A 16,703-nucleotide genomic window follows, 5' to 3' on the forward strand; every position below is an offset into this window, starting at 1 on the left:
TGTGTAAATGAAGGTTTACTTAGTAGCCATTATAAATGTCCTGTATGTAGGAAGGATATGCGTCTAGTCGAACATAAAAACCATTTAGATGGGTTTGTAGGAAGAAAGGTTCAGATGGTCACTATGTGAAGTATTCGATCAGAAAGAGTACCTGGTTTGAAAAAAGTCATTAGAGTATGATTGATATTTTGATTTTTACGTGGCTCTGGGTGTACGAAGCGAAGTCGAAAATCATGGTAAGTGAATATTTGCTTTTGCTAGTGCTTAAATGAATAACATGTTTTTCCTTTTTTATGTTATTTTATTGTTTGGTTTAAAATGTATTTTATTGAGATTATGTATTTTTTGTTTGCCTATATAGTAGAATTGGGTGCTCCTTTGACTTTTTAAGTGAAACTATATCGATATGTACATGGACAAAGTAAAGGGAGTGCACAATGCAAGTTTGTGCAATTCGGGGATTTTTTTTTTTTTTTGAGTGAAAATAGTTCAACGTGTACATAGATAAAGTTAAAAGAGTGCGCAATGCCGTTTTTGTGCAATTCGGGGATTTTTTTTTAAAGTGAAAATAGGTCGACGTGTACATGCATACGGAGTTTGTGCAATTGTTTTGTCTTGTTATTTTGGCTTCGTGTAGCGGCGATTTTTGGAGCAAAAATAATGAGTAAAAATTCGCAAGCCAAAATAATGAGTAAAAAAATTGCACAAAATCAGTATCCGTGTACCGCTAAAAATGGCCAAGGGTTAGCCTAAACTATACTTTTACCCACATTGCTTTAATGATTTCTCAAATTATAGGGTATTCGGTATATTTAATTTCTCAATCAACTCTATTGATTGTAGTGTCTTGTAGTTAACATACAGAGACACACACAAAAGGGGTTGTTCCCAAAATTACTAGATTCTTCTATAAAAAAATATGTAGCATAGTATTCTGTACACGTTATTTTCTGTATAAAAAAACTGCACAACTATGAATTTATCAGCCATGTGAAAAGTAATCAGAAGTCTTGAGTAAAAAAAAAAAAAAAAAAAAAAAAAAAAAAAAGCTGCTAAAGTGCTGAAACTATTTAACCCCTCAAAACATACATAAAGTATGTGCAATGCATGTATTTTTGTAATGCGTGTATTTTAAGCAATCAGATGTCTGGAGTTAAAAAAAAAAAAACTGCTAAAGTGCTGAAACTATTTAACTCCCAAAACATACATAAAGTATGTGCAATGCATGTATTTTTTTGTTGATAGAATATTCTATCCTATAGTCTACTTGTAATACTTTCAACTCAAAAATTAAAATTTCTTGATGTAATTATTTATCTCCACTTTTACCGTGAAATTTTTTTTTTCCCTTGCCCATGCCCGAGACACTTCATGAAAAATTTATTTCAGAGATTAGGAAAGGGGTAAAAAAGAGTGTAGTATAAATAGAACAATATTAACTAGAGAACTTAATCAGTTTCATTACGCTGCGTATCCTCGCAGAATTTATCTGGCAGACACGACACCATCTGCAGAGAAACATTTTTGTGTCGAATGCATTTGTCTTTTCTTTTTTGCATGTTCAATAGACAGTTTTATGTTACACCAATGGTTTGTGATAGTAATTTTTCCGTCATTTCCAGTAATGAAACTTTTATTTTTATTTTGACAGTATATAGTAAACCTGTTTGTGATAAATTTATAGTTGATTGCATATGTACTGACATTACTTATTGACCAGCATTAAATTAAATGTGTTGTGTCTCTACCAATAGTCTGGTTTTCGGAATAAAAATTAATAATGAAAAGTTTTTAAAGTGTAGCATTCTAAATTAGTTTAAACTATGTCATTCGTGAAGTATATCTAGTCATATTCAGGTATATCATGTAGTAGTTTAAAGTATGCCGTTTCAAAGGGTTAAAGTATGCCATTTTGTTTTTAAAGCCTGCAAATATCAGGTTAGAACATATGTCGGTACTTTTCCGTTTTGCCGGCGCAGGCGATAAAGTTGCCAATAATGGTACAACTGATGCCAAACGGAATATCCTCGCTGGTAACCTTTACGCCTCATTTTCAAAACAAGTTTCAGCCATTTCTTGTCAGCTTCACTGTTTCGTTCAATACTGCATACAGTTAGATAGAATTTTTACCAGATAGTTCAATTTTGTGTCCTAAAGCAATTCGCGGTAATTAAGTCAATTAGGATGCAGTCGCACCACTCACCCGAAGGCGAAACTATAGAAAAGGCAAAGTCAAGGGTTAAATGCATTAATTCTAATGAGAATGCACTAGCGAAGTAAAGCATTGCAGTTTTACATAATTTCTGAGTAAGCTTTTCGCACGAGTTGAAATAATTCTTGCATTCCAAATCAAGATTTAACTTCAAATTAATGTAGATAATTACTCAGAGAATTAGATTTTTGTAGCGTAATTTGGGTGAGATAAGATAATTTCAGATCACATGACATGAACGGGCAAATCAGGATGTTGAACCATGAAAGCAAAGTAAATTCTTAAATTAATGCCTTTTTACAAATTTATTGTCTTTATTTATTGGTCTTTTACAAAATTGTAAATGATATTAAAATGTTTATGCCTTAAAAATAAAAAAATATTAGAATTAATATTTGTTAAAATTTTTTATGTGTATACTGTATGTTGTCACTAATAAAGTTTGCTTGGCAAGATTTGCGCCGGCGAAACGGAAAAGTACTCGCATGTCTTTTTAGAAAAACTTATTTTGGCACATTTATTTTATTTCAGGTTCTGTACCTGGGAAGACCTCTGTTGATCTCTTCTTTTTCTTTCACATTTGTATTTAAAAACTTACATTTTCTGGTTGTCAGAGTAATTTAAATACCCCTATATTTAATTTAGAATTACACTCCACAATTTAGAAGCACACATCCATGTGCAAACTTATTTATTTTTGGAAAGTAAGTGTTCGAGCATGATAAGTCAATGTGAAAAGCAATTCATTTTATTATGCAGTATTTGGATCAATAAAAAACTGATAAGCATTTTATCTACAAATCTTAAAAATAAACCATGCTAAGTGGAAAAGGCAAATATATATATATAGTTGAAAATGAAGAAATTGTGTGCCTTTTAATGTTTTCAAAGTATACTAAATATATGGTTTAATTTAGTTCTGGTTGCCAGATTCATTAGAAAATCTATTCATTAGAAAATCATTAGAAGCTACAACTCTAGGCCACTTACACGTATTAAAGACAATTCAGAAGGTCAGAAGCCATTGACTCTCGCTTGTTTCTTACAAAGTATTCCTAGCAGTGAAACAACTTATTTAGACGAAATCGACAGTAAAAGCTGAATATAAGAATGTGTTTAGTACAAAAATTAAGGCTAGATATAAGAATGAGATTTTGGAATGAGTATTTAGCAATGTTGATTCATAAAGGTAAGAGCCGGGAAGAATCTTTAAGATTTGTGGAGGTCGTTCTCTTAGAAACTGATGGCAAGCGTATCAGCTGGCCTTTAGGTATCATTTTTGAAATCTTTTCTGGAGCAGATGGGCAATTAAGAGTTGCCAGTGTGAAAACAGCTGATGGAGAGAAAGAGACCATTCCAGATACTTTATTCTTTAGAAATCAACGGTTCGGAAAAGTTACCATTCGTTGCTCAAGATGTTCTAAGGGATGAAAGTGCCTCTGTAAAGATGCCTCTACACCCTGCAGTTAATGATTCATCACCCAAAGTCCCACATTTTGTCACTAGAGCTGATCGATGTGTTAAAATTCCCAATAGACTTAATTTATAACTTTTGTGTTGGTTTGTGCATGAGTAAGTTTCCTCAGGCGCAGTTTTCATTAAAGAATCATAAGTCAAAAAATTAACTATTCTTTAATAAAATAGGATAATTTTGCTTAACGTAAGCATAACAAAAAGTAATAATCTTCGATTCCATCCTACCAGCCCAGCATCCCGTATACGCGATGTAACGATTCTGCTCCTACGAGCTGGCGTCTCGTATATGTAACTTTAAAACTGAACGATTTATTTGAATTTTTAAAAGCCAGTAAATGGAGCTAAGTAGTAATTGTTTTCACATGGGTTGATTCATACGGCATTTGACCTTCATGTACTGGCATTAGTTTCTGTTTTGTGCTTCTGGTTTTGAGATATTTATTGAAATAAACAAACTGGAAATCAAGGCTCTTTATAAGTGCACCTGTGAATTAAAGGGACACAGGAATTTTAATTTATTTTGTTAGGATTTTCTTTCTTTCTCTCTTTTTCTTTTTCTTTTTTTTTTTTTTAATTTTGAAACTTAACATAAACTTTCTTGGTTAATTAAAGAGTAACATTATTACAGAAGGGGAAATACTATCAGCTTTCTCCACGTGTAATGCGTCTTGCTTGCATTTCTCATGAAAGAGCCGGCGCTTTTGTTTTTCTTACTCGATTTAATAGGTCATTATATATAATGCTTTGAATGGTCATTATGTATAATGACACAGGCGTTATATTTTGGTATGTAATGTATTTACTTTACATATAATGTAATTATATATAATGTATATGTAACCGTGAAAGACCGAAATTGGAGAATGTCGACTTTCACGGGAAAATGTCAACATTCACCAAATACGTCGGTGAAAGATCGAAAGATCGAATATTGCGTTACATTCTTGTACTTTCAGACCCTCACCGGTGCATGTCGACAATCACAGATATGCTCTGGGGTAGGTTGAAAGAGAGGAGTATATGTACACGCTGACATTGCAAAAGGAAATGTTCCACAAATAAATGCAGTTGTAAAAGCAAGGGCCTCTTGTGCAATTCAAAGTGTCAGAATAGTTTAAGTTGTTAACAATAAATAAGATTTGAATCACATAATTTCTTAAGATTTTAACTTCTGTTATTTTCCTTTCTCATTTTGAATGTGTGTTTTAAGTTCTTATGTTCTTAAGTTCTTATTTTCTTATATTTAAGTCTCAAGTGCGTTTTTTTGCGACTGAGTTACGGAGAAGAAAATATAATATTCTTATATGTTCAACATTCACCATTAGCACATGGTGAATGTCGACATTTACTGTTGTAAGTCAGAAATAAGAGTTGTAGCGTTGCGCGCCTCCAACTTGCACGCAACCAAGAGGTGACTGTTGAAACTGGATAAATGACAGAGTCTTGTTAAGGGTTTAAGTCCCTTTTTATTCAACATAATAAATTACAAGTGCGTGCTCTTGACGCTCACAAACTATGCCAACTCGGCGGTAAAATAAAAATAATAACCTGAAAAGAAACTAATGACAAGACTCTTAACTACGAGGCTCTCTAAAAGTAACTAACCTCACCGCGTTTTACAATACCGCTGCTAATTCAGCAAACTTAAAGATCACTTGAACGATTAACAATTCTTCCAGGCAAGCACACAGGCCGAAACGCGGGGTTCTTCAATTTCTGGCTAACTACCTCTGCGCTCGTGAAGTAAGAACAGCACACCTCGAACTCGTTTCCTTTCTATTTAACTCAGAATACTTCCGCTGATAATTTGAATCCTTGCGCGTTCTACTAAATTTACATACTCTGGCATTGGCAGTTCCAGGGGAAAGTAAGGCTTGACAGGAAAGATAGTTTAAACTTAAAATAAATATAAACCCTACATTTGCTGCTGCCAGAATTTGGAAAACTTGGAAGCAGGTCCTACAAACGACCTGTTGTAAGTTTCTATAATTCTGAACTAACTCTCGAGAACCTCGTTTACACAAAAAAAAATCTTATGTAACAAATTGTATACTAAATTTCTGTGGATACTTATAACTCTCTCTTCTTACAGCAACTTTTCCTGGACTTCATCAATCAATCTTGGTCTTTTCCTTCCAGCATCTGGAAGGAATAAGTATCAGTATCTTTCTAAACACATTATAATTTACACTTTCTTGACACAATAAATTTTTGTTTTTAAACGATTCGTTTTCCTTAGTTATTGCTTAATTCACATTCATTCAATTTTTCAAGCATTAATTTAACTTTACCCTGGCTCTCCACCATGTGTGGTGTCAAACGGGAATATTCGTGTTTTAGTCTTACAATACTTTCCCTAACCACCATGATTTGTTAGAATTCAACGACCAAATAGACACACCTTACTCGACATTCTACAACTCGATGAGCTACTTTAACATTCTTAGAAATTCAAGTGTAGGTGGAGAACTCTACAAAACACATTCATTCTAACTTCCCCCTCATTCATTTTAAACATGCAGGCTTTCGCTCCAAAGCATGACTTTATCTACAGTTACTCATTCTTCGCCAAGCTGGCGGCACTGAAACTAAAATTCTTATTAATACAAGAATACAAAGTTATTTTTATCTTCGGCCAAATTTTGGCTTTAACATAACAGAATTAGTCTTTCGACCAACAGAAAATGCTTGTTCTTAGCTTTTATACTTAACGAATATAATACTTTTGCCTTAGCTAAATAAAGTAAAACAAAACTAAGTCTCAACCGAGACATATTGACTTTCGTCAAAACATAGAACTTCGTACTTATGCATAACATTTCGGAACAGAAAAGAAAAAAACTTTTATAGAAGATTTTAACTTATCTTTGAGTTTTCGATGATTGAAACTCCGTCATTCTTTTCTGGCAATATTGTTCCCAAGTTATAGGTTTCATGGACGTCATACTGACCTCCAAGTGTCGTCCACATTAGTTTTTGCTTTGCGTCCTCTGCATGCTGGCCTCTTGGCGGAGTAATCGTCGGGTTGTTGTCGTTTCCGTTTTTCCATGGGACGACTGGTCTTGACGTCCTCTGGTCTGGAGTCTTTCTTGAATTTCTTCTGTTGTTCCTGGTATTTTTGTTCGTCCTGCTGCCGTTTCAGTTTCCGGAACGGTGGCCTTGCTGGCACCTGACTCTCTGGCCCTGGGAGCGTTCTCCTTGATGTATAATTTCTCCTGCGATACGTTGTATGTGGTGTTTTGCTCTTTACCACGGTTTCTTTACGCAGTGCATCTGCCTTCTTGTTTTTCTTAAATGCTGGAGTTTGAAATTTTTATTTTTTCTTTTTGGTACTGTCGTCTGGGTTGTAGAAGGGCTAGGTCTCTCTTCAGTTCTCTGCTTCTTGGGTGGTGGAACAGTTGTTGTTATTTCTGGACCTTCTACTTCGTTTAGACTTGAGTCCTGCAAGAAACTTTTAAGGATTTCAAAATCATTTGGATTATAGTATTTTTTCACCTGGTCGGGACTTGCTTTACAGATCTCCCCTCTCTCGTTTTTAAGGTATAATACGACTCCTTTGATTTCCTGAATTACATAGGGGCCTTCAAATTTTGGAGCTAGCTTTGCCTAAAATTGTCTGGGGCACTTGATAAAGAAAATTTCTGCTTCAATACTTTATCCCCAACTTTAAAATCTGTTTCACGGCGTTTTCTATCATAATATGCTTTTTGCTTATTTCTTGCCGTATCCGAGCTTTTAAGCGCCTGATCAATAAGTTTTTGCACATCTTTGTGTTTAAACTCTTGCTCTCTTTGTTGCACAAAGAATAATTTATCTAAAGGCGTAATTAACTTTCGGCCTAAAAATAATTCTGCTGGGGTTTTTCCCGTAGTATCGTGATTTGCCGTTCTTAAAGCATAAGCTAATTCATTTATGTAGCCATCCCAGCGCTTGTGATGTGTGCTCACGTAACTGCAAATTATTTGTACTATGTTTTTATTCACTCTTTGCTATGTTTGCCTGTGGTCTATACGGAACCATTTTGATATGGCGTATGCCAAGTCCATTGCATATATTTTCAAATATTTGACTAATGAATTGTTTTCCGTTATCGCTAATGACTTTTATCGGTGCACTGTATTTTAAAATGTATCTGTGTAAGAATGCATCTGCAACTGTTTTGGCTGACGCGCGTTTAAGTGGAACAATTTCTGTCCATTTTGAAAAATGATCTACTATTACTAAAAGAAAACGATTTTTATTTAACTCGCTCTGGGGGAAGGGACCAAGAAGATCTATGCCTAAAATTTCATTTGGAAATGTAACGCGAATGCTATTTAAGTACCCGGCCGGGCTGTAATTAATATCATTTATTAACTGACATTGATTGCAGGACCTGACATACGCCGTTACTATTTTGTATAATTGCAGGAAATATACCGCCTCGCGTACCCTTTTTAAAGTCTTTCTGACCCCTAAATGACCCGCTGTTTTCGCGTCGTGTAGCTCCTTCAAAATGCTTAATCGAAGCGATGTTGGGATGACTGGTTTGTACTCGAGATTTTCGTTTGTTGTTTTCGTATAAAATAATAAATTATCTATTATTTCATAGTTTTCTGCTCTATTTCTTATCGCATCGATATCTGTGTGCTCAAAGCTTTCGGGGTCTTTCAAATATGCATAGATATTTCCAAATTCAGGATCAGCTTTCAGTTCAGTGATAATCTTATCTCTAGAATCTAAAATTTTTGAAGTCAACACAGCGCATTTAAGTTCATTTCCTTCATCGTCCAGTTTTATACGAGAAAGTGCGTCAGCTACATTGTTTTCCTTACCCGGTTTATATTTTATTCTGATATTATATTCTTGGAGTTTTAAAGCCCATCTTATTAACCTGGGTGTTAGGTTTTTCCCCGAGTAAAGTCTACCAACAGCCGCATGATCCGAAAAGACTGTTACTGGCGCTTTGCCGAAATAAACTCGAAATTTGTGTACAGCCATTAATACGGCTAATGTTTCTTTTTCTGTAACTGTATAATTCCTTTGTGTCTGATTCAATGTTTTACTAAAAAATGCCAGAGGATGGCTATTTTGCATAAGAACCGCACCCACCGCATAGTCTGACGCATCTGCAGCAATTTCCAGGTTTTCGTCCCCCTCCGGGAATTTTAAAACAGGGGCATTAATGAGCGCTTCTTTTAATCTTTCAAATGCTATGTTTGCTTCCGCTGTCCACGTAAATTTACCTCTCTTTCTTTTGATTACTAAGAGTGGTTCAACAATATTAGCGAAATCTTTTATGAAAGACCGATAGTAAGAACATAACCCAAGGAAAGAAGAAAGTTTCTTGGCGGTGTTGGGCGGTGGGAAATTCTTGATAGCTTTTATTTTTGAATCTTGCGTTTCTATACCCTTTTGCGAAATTTTATAACTGAGATATTTAAGTTCTTTAGTTGCGAACTTGCATTTTGAGGCGTTAATTGTAAGACCGGCCTCTTTTAATAATTTAAAAACTTGTTCTAGATCATTAATGTGTTGTTCCAACGTACTACTCGTTATAATTATATCATCTAGATAAATTAAAGTTGATTTTCCTAGGACAGGCTTTAGAACAATGTCCATAGCTCTCTGAAATGTTGATGGGGCCCCACACAACCCAAAGGGCATGCGTAAAATGCATAAGTGCCCGATTTTGTTATAAACGCGGTTTTATGTATGTCTTCGGGTAACTATTTGACAATTTCCCGGCTTTTCTGAAAACAAGTTAGAAAAATTACTCACCACTTGCTGGATGGCTTGCCTTTCATGGTCATTCAGATGGCTAAGGTCCACTTGCGGTTTCTCCACAGGTTCCACCACCCTCTGGTCCATCTCCAGCACTACGGAACTGTCTTGAAAATTCAGCATGGCCCTCGCGGCCCTTAAAAAGTCCATACCTAAAATAAGAGGATTTTGCAGATTCTTCACTACAAAAATTAATACTTTGAGGCTTTCCTCTTTTACCTGTATGTTTAATGATAATTTCCCGATGCAGTGACATGTTTTTCCTTGCGCCGCTATAATTTCCGTATTTTTGGTTTTAAATAATCGTACCCTATAAAAATTCTTTTTGAAGAAATTTTCGCTCATAAAATTTCCTTCTGCTCCTGTATCGATGAGGGCTTCTACTGGTACATCGCCAACCAGGACTTGTATAATTGGTAGATGTGAGTTTTTTACGATGACCGTATTTAAATGTCTTTTTGAGGGTTTTTTTAAAACTTCTGGGATCTGGACCCTCCCTTTCACAGGCCCCTCTACTCGTTTAAAGCTTTCCTTTCAATTTGTGCCTTCTGGGTACGCGGATGTTTATTTTCGAATTTTCTTTTTGGGCCTTGACCTTCGAGTTTCGATGAGTTAGCTTGATAGCTCTTTTCCCCATAAGAGCGATTTCCATTTCTGGTTTCCTCATTTGAAGATTTCCTTCGGGTACTTTGAGAATACGTTGCCCCTCTAGCTTTTTCTGCTATTCTGCGATTTTGAAACTTTACCGCCAATTCGAAGAGCTCCTGCAATGTGCTTGGGTTTCTAATTTCGAAGTAGTCTTGAACAGCGGGTATCAATCTTGGTAAGATTATTTCAATAATCTCCGCATCGGGTTTCTTCCCATACAGCATATCCGTCAGCTTAATTTTTCGTAGAATAAAGTCCGTCAATTCTTCTATATCCCGTTGATAGAAACTATATAGTTCAGCTTCCAGCCTTGCTCGATCTTTCACTGTGGGGAAGGCCTTTACTAACGATTTTTGAAATTTTCAAATGTATATGTCTGGCTTCCAAATTCCCCTAATAAAAATTTGCCTATATTTTTCCACCATAGCGCGGCCTGTCCTCTTAGTGCGGATGTGGCAATGGCAACTTTTTGTCTTTCAGGCACAGGGTAGAGCTGAAAGTGATTTTCTAGGCCTTCTGGAAATATCGCCACCGAATTTTTTCCGTCGAAATTGACGTTTGGCTTGATTGACGCTCTCAAAGTCTGGACCAGGTATCCAAATCCTTCCAATTGGCTTGTCATTTCTTGGTGTTGTCCAGCGGTTTCCATCCGATTTTCGGCCATTTCAGTTCGATAAGTGCTCGGGCGCCAATGTACCGTTGCGCGCCTCCAACTTGCACGCAACCAAGAGGTGACTGTTGAAACTGGATAAATGACAGTCTTGTTAAGGGTTTAAGTCCCTTTTTATTCAACATAATAAATTACAAGTGCGTGCTCTTGACGCTCACAAACTATGCCAACTCGGCGGTAAAATAAAAATAATAACCTGAAAAGAAACTAATGACAAGACTCTAACTACGAGGCTCTCTAAAAGTAACTAACCTCACCGCGTTTTACAATACCGCTGCTAATTCAGCAAACTTAAAGATCACTTGAACGATTAACAATTCTTCCAGGCAAGCACACAGGCCGAAACGCGGGGTTCTTCAATTTCTGGCTAACTACCTCCGCTCTCGTGAAGTAAAAACAGCACACCTCGAACTCGTTTCCTTTCTATTTAACTCAGAATACTTCCGCTGATAATTTGAATCCTTGCGCGTTCTACTAAAATTTACATACTCTGGCATTGGCAGTTCCAGGGGAAAGTAAGGCTTGACAGGAAAGATAGATTAAACTTAAAATAAATGTTAGTTAAAATAAATATAAACCCTACAGAGTATTTGGAAAATATTTCGGACATACACCAAGCGACTATGTGAATGTGGACATTCACCGGTGAAAGTCGACATTCTCTAGATTTCGGTGTTTCATTGTAACTTATATATTGACATGATCAGTAACAGATATCCCGCCAGAGGAGGTCTTTCCTTGACCACTTTTCGGTCATCGTACATGCTGTTTTCAATTTAGAAAAACAGGAAGTTTTCTAATATAAACCTGATGTCACACAGTGTTTGAGGATGAAATATTTCTGAGTGTCTTTTGAAGAAGTTTTGGGACTTGTGTTGGGGTTATATTCAGTTTCATTCCATTAGCCATGCTAAGAGACCTTACTAAAAAACTTAAAAATTTGTCCAAAATCACAGCACACTCCACCTTTCCATCTAGCTGGAAGACGGTTTCCAAAAATTTATGTTGACAGAAAAGTAATAAAGGTAATAGAAGATGCATTAAAACCAAGAAAAAGCGAAAGCAAACAACATATTTTGAATGCGAAATATGCAATGTAGGACTGTGTGTCAATCCTTGTTTTGAGTTATTTCACACACAGTAGAATTTTTAAATTGGAATTAAATTACCTAAAGGTAATTCTTGTTTAGTTTTTTTTTTTTTTTAAATTTTGTATTTGTAATGTTTTTTCATGTTTATAATATTTATTTCTGCATGTATAGTTATGATTTTAGTATTTTGCCTGTTTAATTTGTAGAGTCATTAGGACTTTTTCGAAAGCCGGAAAGATGAAAAATTAACAACGCCTTCGCCGGGAATCGAACCGTGGACCTCTGGAATACTGGCCCAACATGCAGAACCACTACACCACGAAGGACGCCAGGGAAGTGGGAGAAATACCGTATATACTGCCCTTTTTAAAGGGCGACTAGGGTTTTAGGGGACCTAGTCGCCAAATCCTGGGTGTGGAGAATCATCATCCACAACCCTTTTAGTTCGGGCGCCACTGTAGAGTCATTAGGACTTTTTCGAAAGCCGGAAAGATGACAAATTAACAATGCCTTCGCCGGGAATTGAACCATGGTCCTTTGGAATACCGGCCCAACGTGCAGAACCACTACACCCGAAGGACGCCAGGGAAGTGGGAGAAATACCTTATAAATTTATTTCTATTAATGTGATATTCTTTGCATTAATACACATTAAAAACAAGTACTTTAAACACACAATCTCAAAAATTGAATTCATAATATCAAAATGCTGATTTTATACAATTTTTTTTCGTAAAATTAGGCTTAACGGCTGAAAATGCGCTGGCCAGTGGCTAAAATCCATTTTAATGGGACCGGTCCTGTGACTACGCTTCGTTCTCCCGGCGCTGGCCGTTAAGGTTAAAGCTCTGTTTTATTTCTTATTTGAATTTCCCCCATCCAGAGAGAGGCCAATAGAGGGAGTCCAGGCATATAGTACTTAGAAGGGGTAGTTAAGTGAAGAGTCATGCTAACCCTGATGCCGAAGACGCGATTCACAGTGAAGAAATTAATTTTCTAAATTTGAAGAACCAGCCTTAAAAAGAAATGTAGATGAAAAAAAAGCAATAATCAGTGTTGCCAACTCTCCTGATTTAGGTGGGATTTTTGACCCTACTCTGGCCAGCTCAATTTACAACATAGTTCGTCGAACTTTCTCATATTCTTAAGGTTTCTCACAATTTTTATGTGTCTTGGCTTAATTCTTCATTATTTGATTTTAAAAAAGTGCTTTTTTATGTCTGAAAGTGCTTGGTTTTTGTCTAGATCAGCGATTCTCAACAGGTGGTATGCGTACCAAACTGGTGGTATGCAAAAGAAAAATAGGTGGTATGCACAGAAACAAGGTATTTTTAACTATAAAACTCAAAAATCTCATAAAGAAAAGGAAAAACTGATAGAAGTTTCATGTTATCAATTTCCAAGTGAAAATTTTAAAAATAACACGTTTGGCTGAACCCAAAAAAAGAATTTAAAAGCATTTCAAATAAAGCTATTAAATTTTTATAGTCTCTTTGCAGAACCTATTTGTGTGAACAAGCATTTTTTCCCACGTTTTATTTTTAAAAGAAATACAAAACAAAATTAAAAGGGGATCCTAATTTATGGTCAAAGTTAAGTGAAATAAGACTAAAGAAATTGATCTCTCTTAAACAAGCCCAAAATTCACACTAAATTTTAGAATTTTTATAATTAAAGTAGTAAGCAATTTTTCATTTAATATTTTTTATGCGTGCACATTTAATGTAGCTAATAGGTTGTGCAAATGGCAATATATATGTGGGTGTGGTAATACCTTCTTGAAAAAGACATCTAAGAAACTACTTAAAAGGACTAACAAATAGGTTAGTTATAAACTGAATTAACTTCTTCAATAAATTTTTATTTACGTCTTTATCGACATCATCTTAGATTAGTCCAACTAATCTAATTGCCAACTCACAAAACGAAAAATAAAACATTAAAAGAATTATACGATGAGCAATCTGTATGCCATCTGATATTCAACATTGGCACTACATCATTCGGCCATCCTGCACTTGTGTGGTCCTCCAGGCGATATTGCAAATACTAAGAAAAGACAAAAGCAAAACAAGAAAGATAATAAAAATAAAAGTTAAATGTTTTTAGAGTCCTGATCGTCTTTCAGTTTCGAGAATGAGAAAATGAGCAAACATTGTCTTCAAGCTTCATCTGCCATAGAAACAGTAGTAACGTCTTTAACCACAGTTTCTTCGTCTTTAGGCATCCTTTCGTCTTAAGAGCATCATCCTTTTTTTTTTATATAAAGTTTTCACCTTCATACAAAAATATATAATTTACTTCTTTTTCTTCAATTTTCTTCTCTCTGTATTAGTCCTAGCAGTTAATTGTTCCACAATTTTAGAAATTCAGCACATGTCGTCGCACAGTTGGGACCTTCATGACTTCCTTCTTTTACTACGTCGTAAGTATTCCCTCTTTAACTTTTGTTATTCTGTACGGTTCAAGATATTTTGGTTTTAATTTGAAATGTGGACCAAACTGTGTTCTTTTCATAGCTACCAAATCTTCGACTTTGTAATGTCTTGGTTCTCTTCTCCTTACATTGTATGTCTTCTTATTTTCTTCCTGAATTTTAAATAGCTGTTGCTTTGTAAGTTCTTCTCTTTTAGCTTCAAAATTCGCTTAAAATTCAGCTTCGATCATTTCAATCTGATCAATACCTTTAGCATTCATTTTTGTCCCAAAGAGCAATTCAAAGGGTGTGGTAGCTATACTTTGCTGGTACGCCGAGTTAATATCCTGCTGCAGTTCATTTGTGTATTTGTACCACTGAGCCGGATTTTCTAAAGATAACTTTGAAAGGACTGATATGATAGTCTGATTGATAACTTTGACTTGACCATTGGCTCTAGGCAAGCCGGTAGTAATCAGATGCTGCTTAATGTTTTCTTTAGAACAGTAATCGGCAAATTCACTGGAGGTGAATGCCGTACCTCTGTCCGAAATTATTTGGGAAGGACTGCCAAATACAGCCTTTTGTATCTCCAATTTTGCTATGGTGTCTGCAGATGTTGTGAACTTTATCAGATAAATCCATACAAATTTAGTAAATGCATCAATAAACACTAAAATGTACTTATAGTTTTAAAGTGTGCTCTTCAAAGGTCTGAGGTGATCTAAATGATGCGTTTTTAATAGCACATCTTCTTTCTGTAATGAATGTAGGAGACCTTCTTTCTTTCCTCTCTTATAATTCACAAGAATACAATGAACACAATTTGATATGATAGTTTCTACTTTCTGTCTTAGTTTAGGGATAAAATAATACTGCTCGATGTTTTTCTCAGTATATTTGACTCCTAAATGTGCTTTTTCATGAGCATTTCTTATTATTTCTATTTGCATACTTTCAGGCACAACCACTAATTCTTTACCATCAACAAATTTAAATAAAATTCCATTTCTGTCGCAGTAATCTTCATAACTAGAAATTTCAAGTATTTAATTTCTTTAATCGCTTTTATTTCGTTATCCTTATCCTGGGCTGATTTTAACTTTGGTAAGATGTTATCTACTGAAACACAAAGAATATTAATGAGGGATCTACTTAGGGCATCGACATGAGCCATCCTAGCACCAGAGCGATGCTCAATCACATAATTAAATTCTTGTAGTAATAAAGCCCAACAAGCAATACGAGTTGATAAGTCACATTTCGACATAGTCTTTTCAAATGCAGAACAGTCAGTAACAATTTTAAAATGAATTCCCAATAAGTATACACAGAATTTCTTTAATGCTTCTATGATTGCTAGAGCTTCAAGTTCGTAACTAGAGTATTTCTTTTCCGCGTCTAAGGTCTTTTTACTCATGAAATAGCTAGAGTGGAAACTATTATCATATTAGGTAGGATAATAGTTTAGGTAGTCATATTAGTCTACGTTTGGAGACCTGTGGATTAAAAATGCTCCATATCCCTCTAAGCAGTATGCAATTCAGTCTTGTAACTGGGGTTATAGATTTCTAAGACAGGCTTTTCAGTTAATAATGACCGATTGAAAGAATTTCTTTCCTCCTCGTCAAATTAAAATTTACGATCTTTTTTCAAGAGGCAATAATGGCTCAAAGGCTTAGCAATAATGGAATATTTTGGAATAAATTTCCTGAAATATCCGGCGAGTCCAAAAAAACTATGAATTGGTTTCAAATTAGTCGGCTCTGGAAAATTAAGGACCGCTTTCGTTTTTAAAGTGGATGTAAAAAGTCCACCTTCTTCATTAACACGACCCAAGAATTCTATTCGCTTCTTCAAAAAATGAGATTTCTTAAAATTAATCTGGTCCGTATTCGCTAGCAAGCTTCTGCCACAATCACTTCTTAGCACTTTCTAAATATTTAAAGGCTTTAATGTTATATTACCTTTGTTTATTACTGTGACAACTGTTGTCATTTTTCTCAGTTTCTTGTCCATCTTGATGAGATGATAATGATCTCATTATCATTTAGAGTTTGAAATCCTGAATAGTTTCCATGAAATTTTAATCATTAATTCATTTTATTCCTCCTTATTCCTCTTCTAAATATACTTAAAAATGTTCCTGCTACAAAACTATCTGAAAGTTTAAGTCATGTTTTGACCCTAGACTCTGGATATATATTAGCTGGCATCGATAAGACCTTAAAACTTTCATTTTTCCATAGAACAAAATCTGCAAGTAGATGTGCAGATGCATTAGTTAGAACTGATAACACTCCATCTAATTTCCTAAATTCATTCTTTCTCATTCATTACTGATTTATAGTTTGACCTTGAAACTGGTATGTTCACATAACTAGAATTCAAATATTTAATTTTTTATGGTAATGTCAGTTTAATTAC

The 16,703-nt window shown here is 35.1% G+C and overlaps 1 protein-coding gene across 1 annotated transcript in view; it reads left to right on the forward strand.

The window, feature by feature from the left end:
• Positions 1–16,703, forward strand: part of LOC118185948 (uncharacterized) — a 151,485-nt gene that overhangs the window by 873 nt on the left and 133,909 nt on the right. The window lies entirely within an intron of this gene.

The sequence above is a fragment of the Stegodyphus dumicola genome, chromosome 3 (genome assembly GCF_044657685.1).
Source record: "Stegodyphus dumicola isolate Sdum_Otavi_A_Nest chromosome 3, ASM4465768v1".
NCBI lineage: Eukaryota > Metazoa > Arthropoda > Arachnida > Araneae > Eresidae > Stegodyphus > Stegodyphus dumicola.